Source organism: Callorhinus ursinus, unplaced genomic scaffold (genome assembly GCF_003265705.2).
Source record: "Callorhinus ursinus isolate GAN/ISIS: 27379988/994484 unplaced genomic scaffold, GSC_fseal_2.0 scaffold1, whole genome shotgun sequence".
Classification (NCBI taxonomy): Eukaryota; Metazoa; Chordata; class Mammalia; order Carnivora; family Otariidae; genus Callorhinus; species Callorhinus ursinus.
The window spans coordinates 130599789-130623286 of NW_027397063.1; the positions used below are offsets into that span (position 1 = coordinate 130599789).

General features: G+C 42.1%; 1 protein-coding gene across 1 annotated transcript in view; it reads left to right on the forward strand.

The window, feature by feature from the left end:
• The window catches only part of RARB (retinoic acid receptor beta), a 710885-nt gene that overhangs the window by 482533 nt on the left and 204854 nt on the right, over positions 1 to 23498 (forward strand). The gene's annotated exons all lie outside the window — the stretch shown is intronic.

A 23498-nucleotide genomic window follows, 5' to 3' on the forward strand; every position in this document is an offset into this window, starting at 1 on the left:
ATACAAGACTTAAGGGTTAAGTCAGAACAGGAGAGTCAGTTGCACTTAAATGTTAGTAAAGCTTAAGGTTTTTCCTTTTTAAATTACAAATTAATATACATAGAAGTTCTCATTTTTTTTTCTGAATTTCAGTACATTAGTGGTTCCCAAATTGAGTGCACATCAAAATTAACTGGAAGGCCTGTTAAAATATTGCTGGGCCCCACTCCCAGAGTTTCAGATTAATTTGATCTGGGGCAAAGCCTAAGAATTTGCAGTTCTAACAAATTCCCAGGTGTTGCTGATGCCGCAGGTCTTAAGACCATACTTTGAGAACCACTGTAATAGATCACCTTGAAGACCCCTGGGTTGTATCCTGTCCCAGACCTTTGATATATATAATACAAATTTGGTTGAGATCAATGCCATCAAGAAGAAATGTTTCCATTACGTTTCGGTTTACCCATTCATGTCCTCCATTTCCCTACCACGCACTGCATCTCATCCTTTGCCCTTCCCCCACAACGGAGGCGGAAAGGGCCCAGAGGACAAGGGAAGGATGGCGCATCCTCTCTGTGAATGCAGCTGACAGTTTGCACTACCTGGTGAATTCATGGCCTCAGCATGTTTCCCTGGGGTGAATTAATTGCTTTGCTTTTCCTTTTCCTTTGCATAAAGCCAGGCAGATTTGTCCCCTGTTTGGACAAGACCTTGTTGCTAGCACTTTCCAAGGATGGCCAGAAAGTGGCTGCTGTATGAGGTTGATAGTGTTGTCAGGAATTCCAGGGCGGGGTATTGTCACTTGAGTTGGGAAATGCTAACTGAGGTCAATTCCAGTTCAGTTTCCTACCTACAGAATTATGGCAGGACGTAAGTTTGGCCCGCGTGAGATGAATAGGTCAGCAGAAACGTATTCTTGTCTTCCTAATAGCAGACAACTCTATTTTTAAGCCTTAAGTCAGAACATATTTTTTCCCGTATTTGTGATCCAGCCATTCATGTCCTCAAACGAGATACTTAAAATCAAAGGCATAGACCACAAAATCAAGAAAAACCTAAACCCCCCCAAATTTTTTCTAAGTCAAAATTATACATAAAAAGTTATTAAGTTATTAAGCCTGAAACTGAAAATCCTTGTTTCAGTTAATCATTGTTGAATAACAAAACTACCCCCCAAATCTGGTTGCTGAAACCAACAACCCTTTTATGACTTTGCTCATGGTTCTGCATGTGGTGCGGTACTTGGGAGAATAGCTCATCTCTGCTCCCCTTGGGGTCAGCTAGGGTGGCTTGAATGGCGCGTGACCAACTACTTCCTAGTCGGCTTCACTCCCCTCTGTTGACAAGCTGGTGTCAGGGCTGTTGGTGGTGTGGCGGGGCCGGGGCGGGGGGGGGGGTTTCCTCTTTGCGGTCTCACTCTATGGCAAGGCTGGGCTTCTGACAGCAGAGTAGTAGGGCTTCTTACGAGGCCCAGTGTACAAAAGCAGAAACCACCAGATCTTCCTAAGGATTAAGCTGGGGACTGGAACTGCGCTGCTTCCATTACATTCTGTTGGGTCAAAGGGGTCCCAGAGCCAGCACAAACTCAACAGGACAGTCTATATGGGACATAAACACCAGGAAGCGTGGGCGATTGGGGCCACCAAAGCGACAGTCTACCACACACAATGACTGGATTTTCTACTCCCTGATCCTTGAGAGCTCTTTGCATTCCATCCACATCCAGCCTGTTCCACATAAACAGGAGCAGAGCATCAATCTCAGGGTAGACATCAGCACCTCCCAGAAAGAAGGGTGGCTTTGACTTTATCTGCCAGAGAGTTTTCAGAGCACGAGGATGTGTATCTGCTGAACAGGCATCTCTGTTTCACTTCCGCCAAAACATCCCTCTAGTTACTCCCTTACTTACCCTGTTGTCTTTTTTTTCCTTCCTAACACTCACCTCCGCCCAACACTTTATCAAGTTGTTTACTTGGTTATCGTCTGTCTCCCCCCCTATAAATGTTAATCGAATATAAAAACCCTTCCCGGGGGTGGGGAGCCAGCACCCACAACATTGCCCGGCACATAGAAGGCTCTGCAAAAATATTTATTGAATGAATGAATATAGAAACGTGGTATTTGAGAATATGCCCGCGAGGCAGAAATGACAGCCCCATGGGAAGTTGTTCTAATGCAGAGCTATGGCGAGGGTCTGTGTCCTCACTAGGGCTTGGGCTGTGCACCTCCTTGTTGCGTATGGTGGGTACCCTCTGCCAGTTCCCATGGTGTCATTGTTCAGAGGTGTCAGTGGACATCAATCATGGGTTTAGAGGGTTTTCTGTGGAGCCTACAGCTCCTAATTTGGCTTTGTGCTCCTGTTTCCAAATACAGAGATGGGAGAAACGTGAACCCCGCTTTATCTTATGCCTTAGTTTTAAGGAAGAGCTGCTGGTGCAATGCTGTATTATTTCTGATTAAACCTGGAATATCTTCATCCTTGCTAAAAACTGGTTAGTGAGCCTTAGCTATTCATTCCTAAGAGGAGGCTTAAGCAGATAGTTTTTCATTATGTTCTGCCTTTCACGCCCATGGGGAGGGGTTCTCTTGCTTTCTTCCTACCTTTCTTTCTCTCTTTTCTGCTTTCTACCAATCTGTATTTTTTCTTGCTTAGCTTGTTTTCTTTTCCCCCTTGAAGAGTTGGTGCTGTTAGTTAGAATCCTTGTTTGTGCTTATTCCCCTGTCCATTTGCTCTTTTGATTGTTTATCGATCACAGGAAAACAAATCAGATTTCCTTAATGAATTTTATGTGCTCGCATCTGATTTGCTTACAGGTCACCTATGTCTGTCATTTGTGGGGACTCTCATTGGAAGGCCAAGTCTATTTCTTACCCTTTAAAGAGTCTTTATCAGAAACCTGTTCATCCTGGCCCTGTACCAGTGGCCCCTGGGGCTGTGGTTTTCAACCATTTTACCCACCCCAGAGCGTTCGTGTGTTTTCTAACAAGGCTAAGAAATTGCTTTGAAAAAGCATTTTAAATGTTTCCCTTGCACTGTGTCCTGGTTATTTCCCTCCTCATCTTCTTGTTTTTCCTTGTCCCACCCCCCACCACACCCCCATTCCCACTCTGCTCATACTACTGGAGTGTGTCAGCTCTTCCCATGGGAGCCTCAGCCCTGTACAGTTGCAAGGGAGGGCATCTGGCTAGGACTGTTTTTTAGAAGCACTAATGTGAGTGTTGTTTCTGATTACATTAACCTTGCCCAAATTCTGCAAGCATGCTAAAGCTGCACATCAGAGTTTTCTGGCATTTTAGACTCTAGGCCTAGAGTTGCTTGAACACAATTGGGTGTTTTAAGTTCAAATAAGAGACCACTCACGGCCCATGGCGTTTGCACCTTGTGTGAAAACACTGCTCCATGTCCCTTACCCAGACACAACTTCAAGTTCATGAATCTGGAATTGTCCATTGGAACAGTCCAGTTGAGCTCTTGAAAGCAAACCCAGGCAAGGCCATGGGCAAAAGAGAGAATGTGAACTCCAGCCCCTTTGGAATCATCCCAGTTTCTTCTCTCTTTCCATCTGAACCCCCATCTTTCCCGATATGAACATCCACTCTGGCTCTCTGAAAGTGGAAGAAAACAAGCCCGGATTCCCTTGGGTTTGGCATGAGCCTTGAAGCCTCTGGTAACTAAAGTCTACCTGAAGCTAGCGCGAAACCACTTATCTTCTCTCCTCACCTTTGGCAAGTAAGTCTGCCTTTAGCATTGCTAATGTCTGATTTTTGTGGGTTTAACCTGGCCCAATTTTTAAGGAACTTGATATTTTCCCTCACTGTCTTTTTCCTTCTCTCCTGTGTGGTTCCAGCTCAGTAGCTAATTAGCTTATTGCTCATTTCTCTCAGAACTTGCCCATTTAATGTCAGCAGCACAAAATTACCAGGCAGCTCTCAACAGAACTAAGTGCAGCTTTACAAATCCTCAGCTTCCATGATTTTCTGCATCAGTTTCGGGAGTATACACAAATCACTCATTACTTTCCGCCTCCCTGTGGGGCTGTGTGTGTAGGGGGAGAAACACTGGACTGGGAGCTGAAAAGGCCTGAATTCTAGAATGGATCTGCAGTGTGTCAGCTGTGCTACTTTTAGGCATCCACTCACCTTCTTTAGGAATGAGATTTTCTCATCTGTATAATCGGGATCATCATGACTACCCTGACTGTTCTGGAATCACCGAACAACCAAGTAAGAAGCGACACTTTCATCTACTCAGTAAACACTAATCATGCACTTATTATGCACTAAGTGAGGCACTTAGAATACAGAAGTAAAGCGAAGACCCTTCCTGCCCTTTGGAGGTGTCATCATCATCATCATCCTCACCACCACCACCACCAACAACAACAACAACAACACACAGCTGCCTTTATTTAATGTTCAGACTTATGATAGCATGGAGCCCACAGTTTGGCTTTTGGTCTCATGATTCAGTAGACATCAGCAGGCAGGAAACCTGGCTCTGAATATCCACAGTAGTTTATTGTTACTCCTGGGCAGGAGCTGCTCCATCAATTTAGATTCTGCCGCTTACTAGAGTCTCAGTGGAAATTCTCTGAAATTAATTAATGAATAAGTAATGAATGAGTGAATGAATGATTAAATTTTACCATGGACAATTTACATTTGCTTCCTATGCTTGGCAGTATCAATGGGGATCCCTGTGAAAGGCTTTTTTTTTTTTCCTGTTTTATCTGATTCCAGCTGGTTTTCACTGGAAACTGATTCTCTCTTCTTCAACTTAATTCTAAGATTGATGCTCTCTGGGGTAAAACTACTGCTGAGATTCTTTTATCTTACCCCAAGTAGATTCAGAAATGTTTGTGAAAATAAGTGACCAAATCACAATTCAGATTATCCCTTACCTCTCTGATAACTTTTTTTTAAGATATATTCATTTATTTTAGGGGGGGAGGGGCAGAGGGAGAGAATCTTTAAGCAGACTCCCTGCTGAGGGTGGAGCCCACCACATGGGGCTTGATCCCATGACCCATGAGATCATGACCTGAGCCAAAACCAAGAATTGGATGCTCAACCAATTAAGCCACCCGGGTGCCCCAACCTCTCTGATAACTCTTAACATTGGAGATGGGCAACCATAGCTTGGTATTTCCATACTTCCTACCCTTACGTTTCCTCCTTTGGCCAGATGATTATGTGGAGACCAGAGAGCTGCTGGAGTTTGTAACAATGGTCTTTGACTTGGTTGCAACAGTAAACCTTGCTTAAGTAGAGCTATACTATCATCTTTTTTTTACACACATATTTTTATTTTTTTAATTTTATTTTATTATGTTAATCACCATACATTACATCATTAGTTTTTGATGTAGTGTTTCATGATTCATCGTTTGCATATAACACCCAGTGCTCCATTCAATACGTGCCCTCTTTAATACCCATCACCAGGCTAACCCACCCCCCCACCCCCCTCCTTAAACAATCCGTGGAATTCCATTAGGACCTGAATATATAGCATGGTTTCTAACAACAGAGAGTTGAGAGGTTTGAAATAAAATTCAGTATAACTCTATACCCATGCATTCTTCTTTTTTTTTTTAAGATTCTAGTTATTCGAGGGGGAGAGAGAGAGAGAGCATGAGCAGGGGGAGGAGCCGAGGGAGAGGGAGAGGGACAAGCAGACTCCCCATGGAGAGTGAAGCCCATGGTGGGGCTCAGTGGGGTGCTCGATGCAAGGCTCCTTGCATGTGGGGACCTGAGATCATGACCTGAGCTGAAGTCAGACACTTAACCAACTGAACCACCCAGGCACCCCTATACCCATGCATTTTTCTGGGGAGTACATTCATATTTCCCAGCTTTCCTCAAATATCCAAAGGGATCTATGACCCTCCCCATTCCCACCACCAAAAAAAAAAAAGTTTGAGAATGAGTGATTGAAAGATTCTGGTCTACTTGGAGAATGTGATTTCTTGTAACTAACATATTTTCCTTTTCCCAGAACTGCTGTGTAGCAGTAATAAAATTGTAACCCTCCAAACTGCCCGGTGGTAGACTTCAAATTAGACAAGTCTATCGTGTGACTCATGGAAATTTCTCATGCTTTTTTGCATTCAATAATCAGGAAAATCCTGTGTAACTTTTTCATGCTTCTGAAGACAGTAATCAGGAAAATCCTTGAGGAGACTGTGGTTTTAAAGGATGCGAAATCAGGTTATGATCATGTATGCCCTGATAGTATGCTTTCCCTCTCTGGAATTTCCTCTTGGGGGTGGTCTGTTCTTCTCATTTCCAAAACTTGTGTCAACATCCTCTTGGACCCAGAAGTGTAAGCTACTAATTTATTTTATTTTCTATCACTTTGTACAAAGAAGAAAAGGAACTATCATAGGCCATGTGAAAGCTTCCCATGGTACAAGCAAACCAGATTATTATTTCTCATCATGTGTTGTAGGATGGGAAGCTCAACTTGCGAGTTTCCCCCCAGTGCCTACCTTTCAGCCACTCAGTGTGAACTAAACCATGCATCCCGGTAGCCTACTCTGAGTTAAATGCCCCAGTTATTTTGTTTTGCCTTCGCTGGGTTTGATTTATTGGTAACAGAGTTGTACACACTTAGGGAACATAGAGGTGCTAATACTTAGAAAACAGCCTGTGCTTTGCTACTACACAACTGTTGAAGGATGAAGGATGTTCCCTAGGAGTTTCATGAAGTGGAAAAAATAGGAGTTTTGAGTCACATAAATTCGTTTGCAATGTTTTTTCCATTTCCTTCCAGCACAGCATGGTGACCATGTGCACACACTCTGGATTCAGAAGGTCTAGGTTTGAATCCCAGCTCTGCCACTGACAAATTGTACAACTTGGGGCAAGTTTTTAAGACCCGTCTGTGTTCTCAGCCCTTGTCTAGAGACTAGAGATACTCATACTGCTTACCTCCTCAGGTTTGCAGGAAAAGTAGATTATTTGTGAAACTCTTAGAATACTGCCTGACCTATGCAAAGTGCTGCACACGTATTTTTTAAAATCAGTCTGCTTCCAAAGAGTAAGGCTGGGGCTTATGTGGATTCTCCAACCAGGAGCAGTCCTCAGAGGCCATCTGCCCCTGCTGGGCCAGTTGTGGTGGTTTCGTTGTTGTTTCCATCTTTTTCGTCCATTTCTTCTGAGGCCAGGGTTTTCCTTGACCGGCCTCCCCACCACGCTCCAAGGGCTTTCAACTCTGAGGTAATCTGATGGAATTCCTGTCACTTAACCCCTCTGTCACACAGTGCCATTGAGTGCCTCAGTCAAAGCCACTTCAACTTTTCTTGTCAGGAGTTTCTTTGGCTAGAGGGGGTTTTTGTTTCTTTCTTTGTTTTTGTCCCCCTTCTCTACCTGTGGTTAACGTCTAACCACTGAGCCTCATCCGACCTTTTTATTTTAATTATCATTATTCTACAGGCAATGTAGACAGTGTCCTTAAACCAGTTCTGAGAGGAGCCATGTGTAAGTTAATCATGAGCGTCATGATTAAATATAACCCCCTGTTAGTAGGCTTGAACAGAAAAGAAAACAAAACATGGACACAATACTTTTCAAAGCCTCATAATTAGCTAAAGTAGTTTTAATGTAATAATCACAAGATTCAGTTTAGTGATGCAAAGGGTATCCTAGAGTCTCGTGAAATACACTCAGGCCAGAACACAGAGAATAATGTTGTTTGCCTCGTGATTAGGTTTATTTTTTATGGGATGCATCTATAATAGACTTAGCTATTATTAATTAGGGGAAAAATGGTGAACGGGAACTCAGAAAAAAGACTCTTTTTAATCCTTACACAGAAAATGCCCAATAGCATTCTTGGGAATTTCCTTTTATTTAAAAAAAAAAAAAATTCTCTATTTGCAAGTTAATAGAAAGGAGTTGTGAAGACTACTGACAGCAAGATCTAGTTCTTACTGATATTTATGCTGATCACATACAGTTTTAAGCAGAGTAAATGGTGTATTGCCAGCAATTTGAGTGATTTAATAGAGCCATTCTGGGTTTCTCGAAAAGAAGTATTTGTAGAATTTTAGAATCTTCTAGCCAAGTTTCTTTATCTTTTGGATAAGAAACTTGAGACCCACCGAGCCACTAATTACACCCAGCTAAGTGAGAGCAGAGTACAAAAGCCAATTTTCAGAGAAACTCTAAAAGGAGAAATCTTTTTTAAGTTTGCATTTTGCCTTTTGACACATTTTCCGTTTTATTTACAACAAATATTCTTAGTGTTTGTTTTTCTAAATGGTTGCTTTTTTAAAGAGAAAATTGGTTTGCTAATGATTTGCATTAAAGAGAAAATGAAAACAGAGCCTGAATTTTATGGCAAATGTTGAGTAAGAAGAAAAGAAAATGAAGTTATTACTTTTAATCCATGTACAAGGTCTTGGCAATTGAAATATGAAAGCCTAACAGAGAGGAGTTTAAATCGATGTTTTTTAGAGGCAAAACAGGGGATACAAAGCTGGATGGAACACAATGTGAGGATGGAACACAATTTATTGTCCAGTAAGGCGAATGAGAAAAGCAAATAGAAAACTATAGTACAAAGAAAAACATAAAAATTTCCACTAGGGAAGTAATAGCAAAATGTCTTAGAGGATCAGAGCAGGGTTGTAGGCCACTGGGGATGGCTCTCCTTAATATCTATAATTGATGGCTCCCAAACATTTATCCCCAGCTGAACCTTCCCCTGGAATTTCTGACTCATCCAGCTGCCAACTAGACAGCCCCACTTGGAGATCTAAATTAGCGTATCCAAAGCACAGTTCCCAAGCTTGCCCCCCAAAAAGTGCTCCTCTAAGGGCTTCCCTGTGTTGATTGATGGCAACCATCCTTCCAGTTGTTCAGGCTACAAACCTTGGCATCATCCTTGCCCCCTTTCTTTCTCTCTCACACTACATCTGACCTATGAGGATATTCTATTAATTTGCCTTCAGAGTATATGCAGAATCTGATGAATTCTCCACTCCCATTATCCTGGGCCAAGCCACCATTGTTTTTCACCGAGATTACCAAAGTAGCCTAGTAGCGGCTCTCCTTTCCCTTCGCCCTTTTCATACCTTACAGATTCTTCTCAACACAACACAGATCAGATCCCATCATTCATTTCCCAGAATCCTCCTATGCTTCCCATTTCTCTCAAAGTTGTACATGATCGACAGTGCCTCACAGCCTCGTCTTCTACCCCTCTCTCCTTCCCTGACTTTGCTTTAGCCAGATTGGCCTCCTTGCTGTTTCTCGTGCATGCAAGATGGACTCCCATGTCAGGGCCTTTGCACTGGTTTTCCCCCAATCTTGAGGGCTTTTCTCCCAGCTATCCATATAGATCATTCGTTAACCATCTTTAATGCTTTGCTTAAATGTCATCGTAATAGGACCGATTTAGAGCATTTTATTTACAATTGAATTCCTTCCCACGAGCCCTTCTGATTCTCCTTTATAGGCTCTCTTTTTTCCCCATAGGACTTAAATTTTGGCATACTCTATAATTTATATATCTGTTTTTCATTTGTTTGTTTATTAGTGATCTGTTTTCTACATCCTTCTGCTAGAATATAGGTTCCAAGAGGATAGGATCCTTGTTTGTTTTGTTCATTGCTATATCCCAAATACCTGGAACAATGCCTAGCACATAGCAGGCACTAGATAAACATTTGTCAATAAGTGAGTAAGTGCATTCGTGGGGGAATTAGGGTTATTTTGTAAAAAAAAAAAAAAAAAAAGGAAATAGTGGTTTTTAAACAGGTTTGGATCACAGTCCCCTTTGTAAATCTGGTCTTAATGTACCTCCTTCCCAGAATGATGCACATATGCAAATTTACACAAAACTTTGCTTCACTTCCAGGAAGCTCACACACATCCTGAGACTCATCCATGAACCCAAGATAAAGGACCCGTGTCCTAGGCAGAAAGAACAATATGCACAGAGGCTCAGAGGTGTTAGAGGTTCAGCAGGAACCATTTGGCTTGAGTGGGTAGTAAAATCAGAGAATAATAGAAGATAAGTTTTGGCTATACTGTATAGGGCCTGGAATGGCAGAGTAAGGGTCTTTGCTATTTGATGTAGGTGGTGAGAGGGAGTCATGAGGAGCTATGCCTGGTAATCTTGCCCTGTGGTCAACCTCTAACTCATTGTGAAACCGTACCCTCTCCATTGGCCTTTACACAATTGAAATTAATAGAATTTCTTTTTTTTTAAAGATTTTATTTATTTATTTGACAGAGACAGAGCGAGAGAGGGAATACAAGCAGGGAAAGTGGGAGAGGGAGAAGCAGGCTTCCTGCGGAGCAGGGAGCCTGATGCGGGGCTCGATCCCAGGACCCTGGGATCATGACCTCAGCCGAAGGCAGACACTTAACGACTGAGCCACCCAGGTGCCCTGAAATTAATAGAGTTTCTGAAAAGCTTTTACAAGCCTGCTCTGTTTATAGAAGGTATAGATAAGTACTTTATCATTATGATAATTAAAATGCATCCATGCCCCTATTAAAACAATTTTAGTTATCACCTTTCATTACACTTCTGGAATATGTCTCAGTCCTGTCATTCTCGGGGTATCTGATTATCATCACTGCCATTTGATTCATTAAGAACTAAATTTTCAATTTGATACTGCCCATCTCCTGCTGTGTTTTGATTGTTATTCAGGGGATATCTGAAGGAAGTTTCCCATCACCCAAAGGCCCTAAAAAGCCCTCCGAATGAGAGGATATGTAAAATGAGGCCACCTATGCTCCTAGGCTCTGTATGTCCTCTGTAAAAAAAAAAAAGAAAGAAAAAAGGCTAAATAAGCTACCTATGCTTTCTATCCCCCCAAACTGAAAGCATGTCAAATGTTTCGGTTACGATTGCCACATCACAAACTACCCAAAACTTAGTGGTATAAAGCAACAAACTATATACAACTTGGTGTTCTAAAGCAACCATTTATTCTGCTCATAGATTCTGAGTTAAGGATTCGGACAAAGTGCAACAAAGATAGCTTATCTCTACTCCACAATGTCTAGAGTCTCTGCTGACAATACCTGGAGACCAGGAATGACTGGAAGGCTGGGCATTGTAATCACAGAGAGGATTACTCACTTACGTGTATAAAACCTGGGACAGAATGACTTGAGGACTGGGACTGTGGACCAACATGCCTCACTTTCTGTGTACTTTGGGCTTCCTCACAGCATGGAGGCTCAGGGTAATCAAATTTTTTACATGGCAGCTCCAACGAACAAGGTGGAAACAGCAGTTTTTTATGACCTAACCTTGGAAATCACATGGCAACACTTCCGCCATACTGAAATACCCACAGTGTGCCTCTATTCAAAGAGAAGGGACAGAGACCCCACCTCTCTATGGGAAAGGTGTCCCAAAATAGTATGGCCATTTAAAAATTTTTATTTATTTGCTTTTCAGCTAACACACAGCATTACATTAGTTGTAGGTATACAACATAGTGACTCACCGAGTCTGTACAGTATGCCCTGCTCACCACAAGTGTAAGCCATCATCTGTCACCGTGCAACGTTATTACAGTGCCATTGACTACATTCCCTGAGCTGCACTTCCATCCCCATGACTTATTCGTTCCACAACTACAAGCCTGTACCTCCCACTCCCCTTCACCCATTTTGCCCATCCCCCTTCCCCCTCCTCTCCGACAACCATCAGTTTGTTCTCTCCATTTATGGGTCTCTTTCTGCTTTTTGTTTATTTGTTGTTTTGTTTTTTAGATTCTACATGTACCTGAAATCATTTACTTGTCTTTCTCCATCTCACTTATTTCACTTAGTATAATACCCTCTAGTTCCATCCATGTTGTCATAGATGGCAAGAACTCATTCTTAGTGTGGCCATTTTTTTAAACACCACACTCTTAGAAATGTAAGCATCCTATGGAGAGTGTAGGACAGATTACTTATCATGGACGTTTTCCTGTGAGACACAACTAAATTCACCATTAATTCAGTACCTGCACAAAAATGCAGTTAAGTCCTAATTGTGTGAAGCAAATGATCAGCTTAACAGAGGGGCTGTAGAATCTACACAGTACTAAGATTCCTGGAACACTGTTGGAAACAGACCTTTAAAAATGGTTGGGGGGGAGGAATCACTAAATAAATAAAATAATCTACAGGGCACAAATTATTTATAGCTTATAGTTCCTAAACACCAATCAGCCACTCTTTTCAGAAGTTTACCTTTGTGAGGGGACTTGTTCTTATTAGTCTCAATTGAGAGTTGTTTGTTATATTGCTTGCATGTGCTGGATCTCTGCCAATGAACTCTCTGTGGGACAGAGAAAATGGGTTATTTCAAGGGTCTTGGGGGAGAGCATTTCCCAGATATTACCCTCACATCTGGAATAGTTCACAGGCCTGAGTTTGCTCATGAAGTGAGCAGACTATTCCCGGAGTGGTGAGCACATAGTTGGGTCCAAACTTAGCCATTTTTACCTTCCCTATGGTAGAATCCTCAGGATTATAGCAACAGAATGTCATTAAAAAAAAAAAAAAGTTGATTGAGAGAGGAGAAGGAGGGGATGACCCTAAAGAGGCAGCCTGTCTGGTACTCTCTTTATGCCAGACAAGAGTTCATACTCCATCATTATCTTCTTGTCAGTCGGAACAATGAAACTAGAATTCTAAAAAGACTCTCCAGCATTCCCTCAGGTTGGAATAACCAGCAGGAAAAGCAAAAGATAGACTCGTTTATTGATGTGTACTTGAAAGTTGTGTTTCCAGTATTGGCATGGGCATCATTTTGGCAGAAAGTTCTAAGCTGTGGTAGCATTTGAGCATTCTCTTTCAACACCCAGCGTAATGGCATCCAACACACTTTCTTAAGAATTTTCTCCCCATATTCTGGTTTTTGTCGGAAACTCACCCGGCTGAAATGGCAAAAGGGAGCACAGGAATGAACACATCTTAACTTACAGGACAGCATTTCTGCTTTAGTGTCCTTTGGCAAAGCACCTACCTCAGGGCTGAGCACATAGTGGGGCCTCAATACATGCTGGTGGAATTGCATCAACCCCCTAGCCCAGTGAAACAGTGGCCATATTGGATTTCCCAGGAGAATTTCAGAAGATTCAAAGGAATATGAAAGCAGCCAAGCTGGAAAGGTTGTTTCCCACCACAGGCTTGTAGGTGATCCAGTTTTCAATGCTCTTCTGTGCAACAAGAAAATATTTTTGTAAACTTACATTTTTTATAAACCCAATTTCTTTAAGCCACAAGACTTCCCTTTATTCTGGAATGTCCTTCTGACCTTTTTGGGGAGGGGGTGAGAGCTTAAAAATTGTTCCTTTTATGAAATGAGATGGCAGTAAATAACTTGTTTTTCTTTCTGAATTTCCTTCCTTGTCAGAATGAAAAGTTGGCAAGCTGTAACAAACCCTAAATTTGTTTATTGCTTTGCTTTTTTAATCATTCCATGGAATGTGAGGATTGGGGAACTTGTAGACTAGGCAATTGAGAATTTTTCTCTTGCGTTTAAGAGAAACTAAAGAATTCCTTGAACAGAACAATAGGCAACAAAGTGGTAATAAATAGCTTACCACCTTTTATGAGAAAAAATTTAGCAGTGATCATTCATATTTGCCATAATTAGGATGTATGTCATGTTTATAAATACGGACAAGTTCAGAGATGCTCGTTACAATGCGTTGTTTAGTTACACATGCACTCTCTTTCATATAAAGACCAAAAATATATCTGCACACAAATGCAAAAGGCAACATTCTGCTTATGAGGAATTGTATGTGTTTACATTGAAAACCCACATCATCTCAAGGCATTCCTGGTCATGCTGCCTAAGCTGCTGACATACAGACCTGGCCTTGATAGATGAGTTCATTATCCCTTTCTAATTGCAAGCAGGTTTCCAGGTGTGTTCATTACAGTTTAAATGCAGTCTGCCTAATTGTACGTGTTGCTAGCCCAAGGGTCAGCCGGTGGGATCCATTACTCCTCTTCTCTCCCTGGCCTCCGTTTCTTACCTACAAACTCTGGCAGATGATCATGGTCCCTATGAGTAATTCCTCACTGAGGAATCAACTGTCCACATGCCTTGCTTCATAAATACAAGTGAGGAAGCAGAGATATGCCATGGTTATGTGTTCTTGTAAAGTCCTACTTACACATAGATTTAATTACATAGTCAAAATACTGATGGCATTTTTTTGACTGGATGTGTGACATCTCCAATTATAATTATTTTCATTTGAGTAGGGAAGTAGGTGTAGAACACAGTTTCCATGTTTTTAACTACATAGCTGTTTCTTTTGCTTATTCTGATTTTGATAAGCACCTAGAGGGTAATCTCAAGAGAACTGAAAAACCACACACACACACACACACACGCACAGTCACACATGCATACATATAACTTGTATAAAGAACACATAAAATAATAATATACATTTTCTAAGATTTATGTATACAGATAAAATGGGAACATACAAACCATATCTCTGGGGAGAACAACAAGTTTTGGGTAAGGGTAGTTAAAGGTATACTTTGGCTTTATCTAGAATGCTCTTTTAAAATGAGATTGTATTTATCATTAAAATTAATGAATAAAATTTAATCCTCAAATTATAGTAGCATAAAATCAGTGTTACAGTAAAGCGAGGTATTCCAAGCTCTGGAGAATCCATAGGGGAGTAACTGATACCATACGTAGTAAAGTGCTTCCAGAAATGCCGTAAGTGAAAGTGAGGAACCAGGGCAATATAAATTGGGCCTTGAAATATGAGTAGGAGTTCACTAGCTTAACTAGATTGGGAAATGGGTAGAAGAACAGGGCAGGCAAAAGGACCAGATGAAGCATAAAAGAAGAGGGAGTTTTTAGAGAACATAAATATTCTTGTCTGACTCAAGCAGGGCTTGTGTGCCTGGGAAAAGGGGTGGCATGTGGAAAACAGTTTCATAACCTGGAGATGAGACTGGAAAAGCAAAGGCCAGAGCCAGGAGAATCTCAGGGACAAGCTGAGGTGCTAGGTGCATGTGGTTGCAAGTATTTGTGTTCATTTCCAATGGCTGCCCTCAAGAATGACCGAAAACTTGGTGCCTTTAAACAATGGAAATTTATTCTCTCACAGTTGTGAAGGCCAGAAGTCCAAAATTCAGCAGGGTCATGCTCCCTCTTGGGGGGTTCTAAAAGAGAATCTTTCTTACCTCTTCCAGCTTTTGAGGCTTGTAGTTACATGGTTCCAATCTCTGCCTCCATTTCCAGAACCCTCTCCTCTTCTTCTTCTTCTTCTTCTTTTAATGTTTATTTCTTTGAGAGTACAAGCAGGGGGAGGGACAGAGAGAGAGGGAGAGAGAATCTCAAGCAGACTTCCCACTGGGGCGGGGAGCCTGATGCAGGGCTCAATCTCATGACCCTGAGATCATGACCTGAGCCAAAATCAAGAGTCAGACGCTCAACCGATGCAGCCACCCAGGCGCCCCCAGAACCCTCTCCTCCTTTGTCCGTGTCTCCTCTGTGTCTCTTCGAAGGACGCTAGTCATTGGATTTGGGATAATCCAGGATGATTTCATCTAGGGATCCTTAATTACATCTGTAAACATTCTTTTTCCAAATAAGGTTACATTCACCAGTTCACTAGGTTAGGATTTGGACAAATCCTTTTTGGTGGTGGGGGAAGGGATGTGGTGGGGGACTCCATCCAGCTCACAGCAGTGCTCATGGGCCAAATCATATGCAGAGAAGTAATATTATCATGTCTGATCTCTTGAAGGTGGTGCAGGCAAGCCAAGCCTGAGAAGTTTCTGGAGGACTAGAGATGTTTTTTTGTCTGTTAAGAGCAAAGGACCTTCCATGGTTTCTGACATGCTGATTATTGAAATAATGAACGAATGGATAAATCGCCAAGACCAGTGAAGAAAAGACTATAAACATTTAGAGATGAGAAGAGTACTTGTCCTGTGGGAAGTGCTCATTAAGTGTTTTTGAAAAATGTTGGTCCTGGAGCAAAAATTATTCTTGCGGATAGATGTTCTTTAATAGGTCACTCAAGACACACAAAGCAGGGAACACTTACTGTACAAACATAAAGTTAATCTATTCAACAAATATTTATAAACCATTTATTGTGGCTTTATAGATAAAGGGTAAGAATATTCCCAGCTCTCCTGAGCTAATAATCAATACAGAAGCAATATGTAAACCAGAAAAAATAACAGTAATAAAATAAAATATGACAGTGTGAAAGAAAGTACAGAGAAAGAAAGAAATATGATAGTATTTGAGATTGGGTGGTCAGGGAAGGCCTTGCTAAGGAGGCGACACGTGACCTTGAACCCTGTGAAAATCTGGATGATGGACATTTCAGGTTCACAGCTTCTTCAGTAACTTGAGGAACAAGCCTGGTCTGCTTGAGGGACAGTAAGAATGGGGGACAGGTTTGCATAATAAGGCTCAGCAAGCATACAGGGACCACATCATTTAAGGCCTTAGAGGCCATGGTAAAAAGTATGGATTTTAAATATAAGCAGAAACCATCGGAGCATTTTAAAGAGGTATATGACAGGGTCTGATTTCCATTTAAATATGGTTTCTCAACCTTGGTACTGTTAACATTTGGGGCCAGACAGTTCCTTGTGTTGGGGGCCATTCTGTGCATAGGTTTATCGACATCCCTGGCTTCTACCCACTAGATGCCAATAGAACCCATTCTCCCCAGTTGTGACAACCGAAAATACCTCCGCACATTGCCAAATGTCCCCTGTGGGACAACAGCAGCCCCAAATGAGAACCCGTGACTTAAATAAATCACTCTCTGACTACTCCAAGGAGAAATGTTTGTAGGAGAGATAATAGTGGAAGCCAAAAGACCAATTAGGAGGCTTAGTATGCTCCGGGCAAGGGAACATGGTGGTTTCTAATTACAGAGAGAGAGAAATAAGTGAATTTGGAATATGTGTTACAGGTGGAATCACAGGACTTACTAGCAATTTAGAAATGTGGGTGCAAGAGAAAGAGAAGAATCAAAGAAGGTTTGTGGCCTGAACAATGGGCTGACCAGTGGTATCTTTCACTGACGTGAAGAAGAGTAACAGAAGAGCAAAGTTGGGTGGAGAGCACTGGGTAGGAAGGAAAGTCACATGTCCTGATGTGGATATGTGTGTTTGGAATACCTATTAGACATCCAAGGGAGAAAAGAACTCGAGTAGGCTGTTAGATACACAAGTCTAGAGTTCAGGAGGGAGGTCAGCCTAAAGGTATAACTTTTGGAGTCCTTGGCGTGGAGATGGTTTTGAAAGTCATAGTCAAGATGAGATTTCTTGGAGAGAGCAAGGGAGGGAAGAGGCAGGGAGAGAAGAGAAAGAATAGGAGTAAAGCGGAGGCAAAGGGGGTCCCAAGACTGAGCTTGAAGTTCTGTCAGAGGAAAAGCCAACATAAGAAATCAAGAGGGGGGGGCACCTGCCTGGCTCAGGTGGTGAAACATGTGACTCTTGATCTCAGGGTTACGGGTTCAGGCCCCATGTTGGATGTAGGAATTACTTAAAAATAAAATCTTTAAAAAAAAAAAGGAAAGGATGGAAAGAAGGAAGGAAGGAAGGGAGGGAGGAAAGTGAGGGCCCAGTGAATAGGAGGGTCCAGAAAAACAATGAAGGCCATTAGAAGGCACATGAAAGACCTCATACTTTTGAGATGTTGCTTTTGGGGGGCTAGAAAGAGAAGGAGTGAGAAGCAGCTGCCAGAAATTAGAATACATAATCCTATTAGGCTTGAGAGATCCTAAATGTTTCCTCCCTAATCATTTTTCACTATAAAGTCCAGTCTATAAGCTAGTACCCAATATCCTGAAGCACTTAAGGAACTAATTGCTTCATAGTCTTCAGATCTGCATTTTGGGAGTTTTCTTCTTTTCTGGTGGGACTACAGACTTCCTTTTACTACCATGGCAGAGGATGGCCCACATAACCTCTCACAGTTCCTTCTAACTGGTAAGTCAGTGGTACCTACCTATCAGTGACTTGAACTCTATCCGGAAAGAAAAGCCATTTTTCTTTGTCCTGGTTTGATGTCCCACCTCAGGTGTTGGGGGACTAATAGGCAGGGGGAAAAAAAAATGAGCCAGAAACCAGAGTAATTCACAGATGAGAAGTCAGAGCTAAGTACGGCTCAATAGAGTACATGGTTGGGAAACCATTCTTTTTTTTTTTTAAAGATTTTTATTTATTTATTTGTCAGAGAGAGAGAGAGCACAAGCAGGGGGAGCAGCAGAGGGAGAGGGAGAAGCAGGCTCCTCACTGAGCAAGGAGCCCAATGTAGGACTCGATTCCAGGACCCTGGGATCATGACCTGAGCCGAAGGCAGACGCTTAACTGACTGAGCCACCCAGGCGTCCCTGGGAAACCATTCTATATGCAAAAACCAAAACCATTCAAAAACAGTGAAGGAGGCTCATGATGACATTAAGTCTTCAGGTGTGTTTTGATATTCCAAGCCACTGACAAAGTCATGTTTGAGTTGGAATCTTCCTACGCCTTCAGAGGCACAAAGAGAAACATGCGCAGCGTGAACGGTCAGCGTAGGAAGGCTGAGTGGACACAGCTGGATGTGGAAGCCGGGGCCCGGGGTCAGCATTTAAAGAGCATAGTCAGACATGAAGATGTGTTCGCAGGTTCACATGTTAGATCATGCGGGAAGAAACGGTGGGCAGCAGGAAACAGAAGAGCAAGTCTCAGGATCAGTTGTTCCAGAACAGGACTTTGTATCAGGTATCTTCCTGGCAGAAAACGGGTCAGTTAACTGAGAAAATAAAGCTGTGGGTAGGGTTAAGAGCGATCAACAAGAGACAAAGAAGTACTCTGGTACTAGCAATAGCAGGGCTTTATTATCCTGCCTAGACCTGAAGGGGGCGGGGAGGACGCAGCGGCCAAGTCACGGAGTGGACAGGAGCCACCGCTAGGGGCTGGGGCCTCCGTGGTAGAATGCTGCCCACCTGTTGTTCCTGGGAGGGGACTGGGCGGGGTGGGGGGGTCGTAGGCAACTCAACCCCAGTCTCCTTTTACCAGCCAATCAGTCTCCAACCAGAAGCCAGAGTAGATGTTAGCCTCTGGGGGCAAGAAGAGTAGGGATCAGGAGAGACAGAAGATGTGCCCCCACAGACTCCCTCTGGGATGAATGAGGTCAGCCTAACAACTATGTTGCGCTCTTCAGAGTGAACAAGGTGTCTGTCTTCAGGTGTTAATGGCTCTAGCAGAAATTTAGCTACACTGAGCACTGCTAACTGGGACTTTGCCTGGGAAAGAACTATGGGACGGCATCCAGAAAAACTCCACAAGGGAGAACAGACTCTCCGATTATATTATGTTTGCTGTGTTTTCCTGAGTATCTTTTCTGAAACCCATACCTTTTATTTAGTGCGGGAAGCACTACTTATCTTCCAGTCTGAGAGCAGCCTTTCCTGAAAACATAAAGCAGGGAGAAATAGACCAGGTTGTCAAAAAAACAATGAAAAATCATTACTCCAAGGTGCTGGATACAAAAACTGTTACAGGATATCTGCCAGGGAGAACATAAAGCCTGGAAAATTATTCTCCATCAGCATATTCCACCTCTGAAAAACCATTAGCTTCGAACTAGGGAATAAATACAGGCCCCTACACATAGTAGGTGGGCCAGTGCCTTCTCAATAATAACAATGTATTTCTACCACCCTGCTGTTGGAGCTGAATCGGCTATTTTATGTCTAGAGAACTGTAAGTGTTGTAGGCAACATGACAGCCATCAGTCCTCGACTGCAACGTTTCCGGTGTGAGGTGGTTGCTTTAATGCGAATGGTTATCACCTTCCAGCAGCCCTGCAGTGATATGGTGATGGTTGAGTCAGGCAAGGTGATTGGTTACTTTTGGGTCCTTGGGCTCTTGTAACTAATTGTTGGAATTGAAGAAGTACCATTTTAAAGTTCTGATGGGCAAGAGGACTAAAAGGGGCTGTCACATATCAGTTAAATAATAAATACATTCATTTGAAACAAACCTAGATCCTTTGGGGGCCTATATTTTGTTATCTAGCCATTAATAGATACTCATCTATTGGGTGAGAGAATCTGTGTAACCCTTTTTACTGCTAAATTCTCTGTGCATAAACAGATGTATGCGGGGACACATGTACCGATCAAAATTGAGGTTCTGTCTGTGATCAGCTGTAATCCTTTAGCCATATCTTTTTTTTTTTTTTTTTTTTTGAGTAAGCATGATTAAAAGCATGGAATCCAAAGCCAGACTCACAGGATTCAAGTTTCTATCAACCATTTGCTGGCTCTGTGGCCTAGAGGGACATTACTGAACCTCCCTCTGGCTCAATATCCTCATCTGTGAAATGGGGATAATGTTACACCTCCTTCTTCAGGATTAATGAGGAATAAATGAGTTAATCCATGTAAAGCTCTTAAAACCATGCCTGACCCATAGGGAGTACTCCATAAATGTTAGCTCTTAGTGTATTATTTTTTTTTTGCAGGTCTAATATACTGCACTGTTTATTAAGATAACCTCAAAGATAAGCTATTATTAATTCTGTATGTAGAATCAGCCACATAAAATGGTATTTTTCTCACTCCACTTTGGGTACCCACCACAATATTACCGTCCTACCTCCCTGGAAGCCCGTGTTAACCACCCAGAAGAGTGCCTGATGCATAGGACATCGTAGGGACTCCACTGATGTTTGTGGGATGCACGGAGTCCAATCAGACATGCTTCCAATTTGTATCAAAGTGTCATCTCTAGTGTAGAGAACACTGAAAGAAAAAGAAACTTTTGTCTCTGGGTAATTACCAATCCCTGTGATCCCAAATACAACCAGGTCTCCATGTCACCTTGTAATCCACACTTTACTCTAAAACTGAAGTCCTCCTGGGAAAGCCAACAATACACGTGCTGTTCCTGAGTAGTAGATTTTTTTTTTTTTAATCTGGAAACAGGCTTTTCCTGACAGATGTGTAAAAGTGCACCCACCTATGCAATTCTGTATCAGCTTGACAGCTGTGGATAGCCAGGAAACTGCACTATTTCTTTTTCTTTGGCATTAATGGACACTTGAATTTTTCTTCCCAGGTCTACCTGTGTCTGATGCTATCAGGCTGTCCCAAGGACTCTTTGGCTCATTGCATCCATTTGGGTTTCCTGGTGGAAGCAATTCCAACACAAATATTGAAGACGTGCAAATCTGAGCTTTCGTTTTCTTCTGGAGGATATGAGCACTACCAGGGTGTCCTTAGTTAGGCATTGGTCCCATTTCCAACCCCTCCTGGCCCCCAGAGCCTACCCAATATACTGGGTATAAAACATGGCCCTGGTGGGACCTGGGTGGGCTCATTTCACAATAGTGAAAAATGCCTTGTTTTTCTTCTGTGTTATCTTCTTTCAATCCATTATGTTCATTTTTTTTTCCGGTGTTGTTTGAGATATACTGAGTAAGTGATTAATAACCGTCTTGGTTTTGCTTTTGCTCTCACTGGCTTATAGGGAAATAATGTGACCTACAGATGTTTGGACAAATAGCACATTGTGTTAATGACAGATTCCTCTCAGACATGCCCCATGCAATTGAGCTTTTCAGCACTGAAAGGACAGGTATTCCTGGACTTCGTCTAATCGTCCCTTCTTTGCTTTTCTTGTTAGATTAAATACCAACCATATTGAAAAGGGGACTGGACAAAACGGTGTTCAGAGCTGTGTATTGCTTTTGTCCTCCCCGAGGCAGACAGAGGGAGAAATGTGCAGATAAGCGTATGAGGAGGTCATATAAACAGTCCTAACAGAATAGAAGCATTCTTATGTGCTAGGCATGGCACTGTGTAGGTTAGATATTTCTTTATTTAAATTGCTTTTTATTTTTACTTAAAGTACGGTAATAGGAAATAGGGTTCCTTAAGCAGATAAAAATTACCAGCCAGAGTTAATTAAGTCATCTTTTATAGTATGTGGTTTCATTTAAAATAGGTGATTAATGATAACTTAAACTCTCTGGGCTGGTTTGTATAAAGATTTAGCTGGGATTGTCAAGGAAAAGGAAGGACAGAATTTCCATATGGAGTCATGTTCCTTGGATAGGAAAATTCAAACAAGATTAGAGTTACCCATGAGTGAAAAATCGTTACATTTAAAATCCAGATTTTAGAGCTAGCAGGAACCTAGGGTTAAGTCGCTTAATCCAACATGTCCATTTTACAAAGGGGGAAAATGAGGTCCAGAGGGTTCAGTCTCCTGGCCAAGGTCATATGGCTCTTCCACAGCTAAGCAACAGCCAGAACCTGCCTTTTTAGCTGAGAGTCTGGTATTTTCCCCACGCTGCTGCCAGCACCTCTTTCTAGTCACATTTTTTTTTTTTTTTTTAGTTCAAAAATATTTGTTAAGCACATACTAGACACAGGCACTGAAGTGTGGTAATTTAGATGAGAAAATAGAACGTGAGAGTTCATCACGTCAGCCATCAAAGTAATGCTTTTCATCTGCAGCATAGAGACAGCTGCAAAGCATTTGATCTTAACAATGACAATTAAAATGAGCCTTATTTGAAGTTGCAAAATCACCACACTGCATTAGCGCAAGACTCCAGCATGTATGCACCAGGGCACTTTGCAGATGGCGTGCAGAGACTTGGTTTATGTAGGCACTTTAGGGAACAGATGGAACCCATGGCATCCCATGGTAAATGTGGATTTATAGCACTACCGTCACGAGCCAGAGTGGCTCTCTTCTACCTGAGGGAGCAGCTGAAGTGATGTGAGGCCTCTGGTCTGTGAATCACGGGCACAGGAGTCCCAAAAGGAAATTTCGTCCCCAGGGGTAGCATTGTCTCCATCCTGTTCCCCGGGCAATGCATCATTAATGGGTGCTTGATGTCACTGAAAGATCCATTTTATTTAAACTTGATAAAGGGAAAATGAGCATCCCCCAGAAGCCTAGACGATGAAGAGATAAACCCACGTGAGTCTAAATGTTCATTGTTGTCATAAACCCAACCTAGTTGTTTTCCCTCCAACTTCTGGGTTTAATACGGATGGTACCTACCCCTTTCCCTCATTCATCTACCCCCCAAATGTTTTAAGCACTTGAGATTAGAGAATTAAAGGAAAATACATAAAGAGCTGAGCTTAAAAAAAAAAAAAAAAAAGCTTCATGAAGACTCGGCTGATGGGTAACTTCAGGGTCTATAGTCTGTAAAATACTGATAAAATTGTGTGTCCTGGTTCCTCACCAGGTAGAATTTCAGCATTTCATAAAGAAGCCATCAGAGGAGAGAGCCGCTTTGGAAACATACACACACACACACACACACACACACACACACACACACACACACAATATCAAACAAAAGGGATCAATGAGATGAATGCCGAAGATACTACCGGCAATGTAGAATATCCCATGATGGCGTCTTCCCTAATTATTTAAGATCGCTTGTAAAATTGATTTTATGTAAACACAACAACACTCAGCAACAGCCAGCTCCTTGGAGGCAACGTAAGTTGTTGGGGATT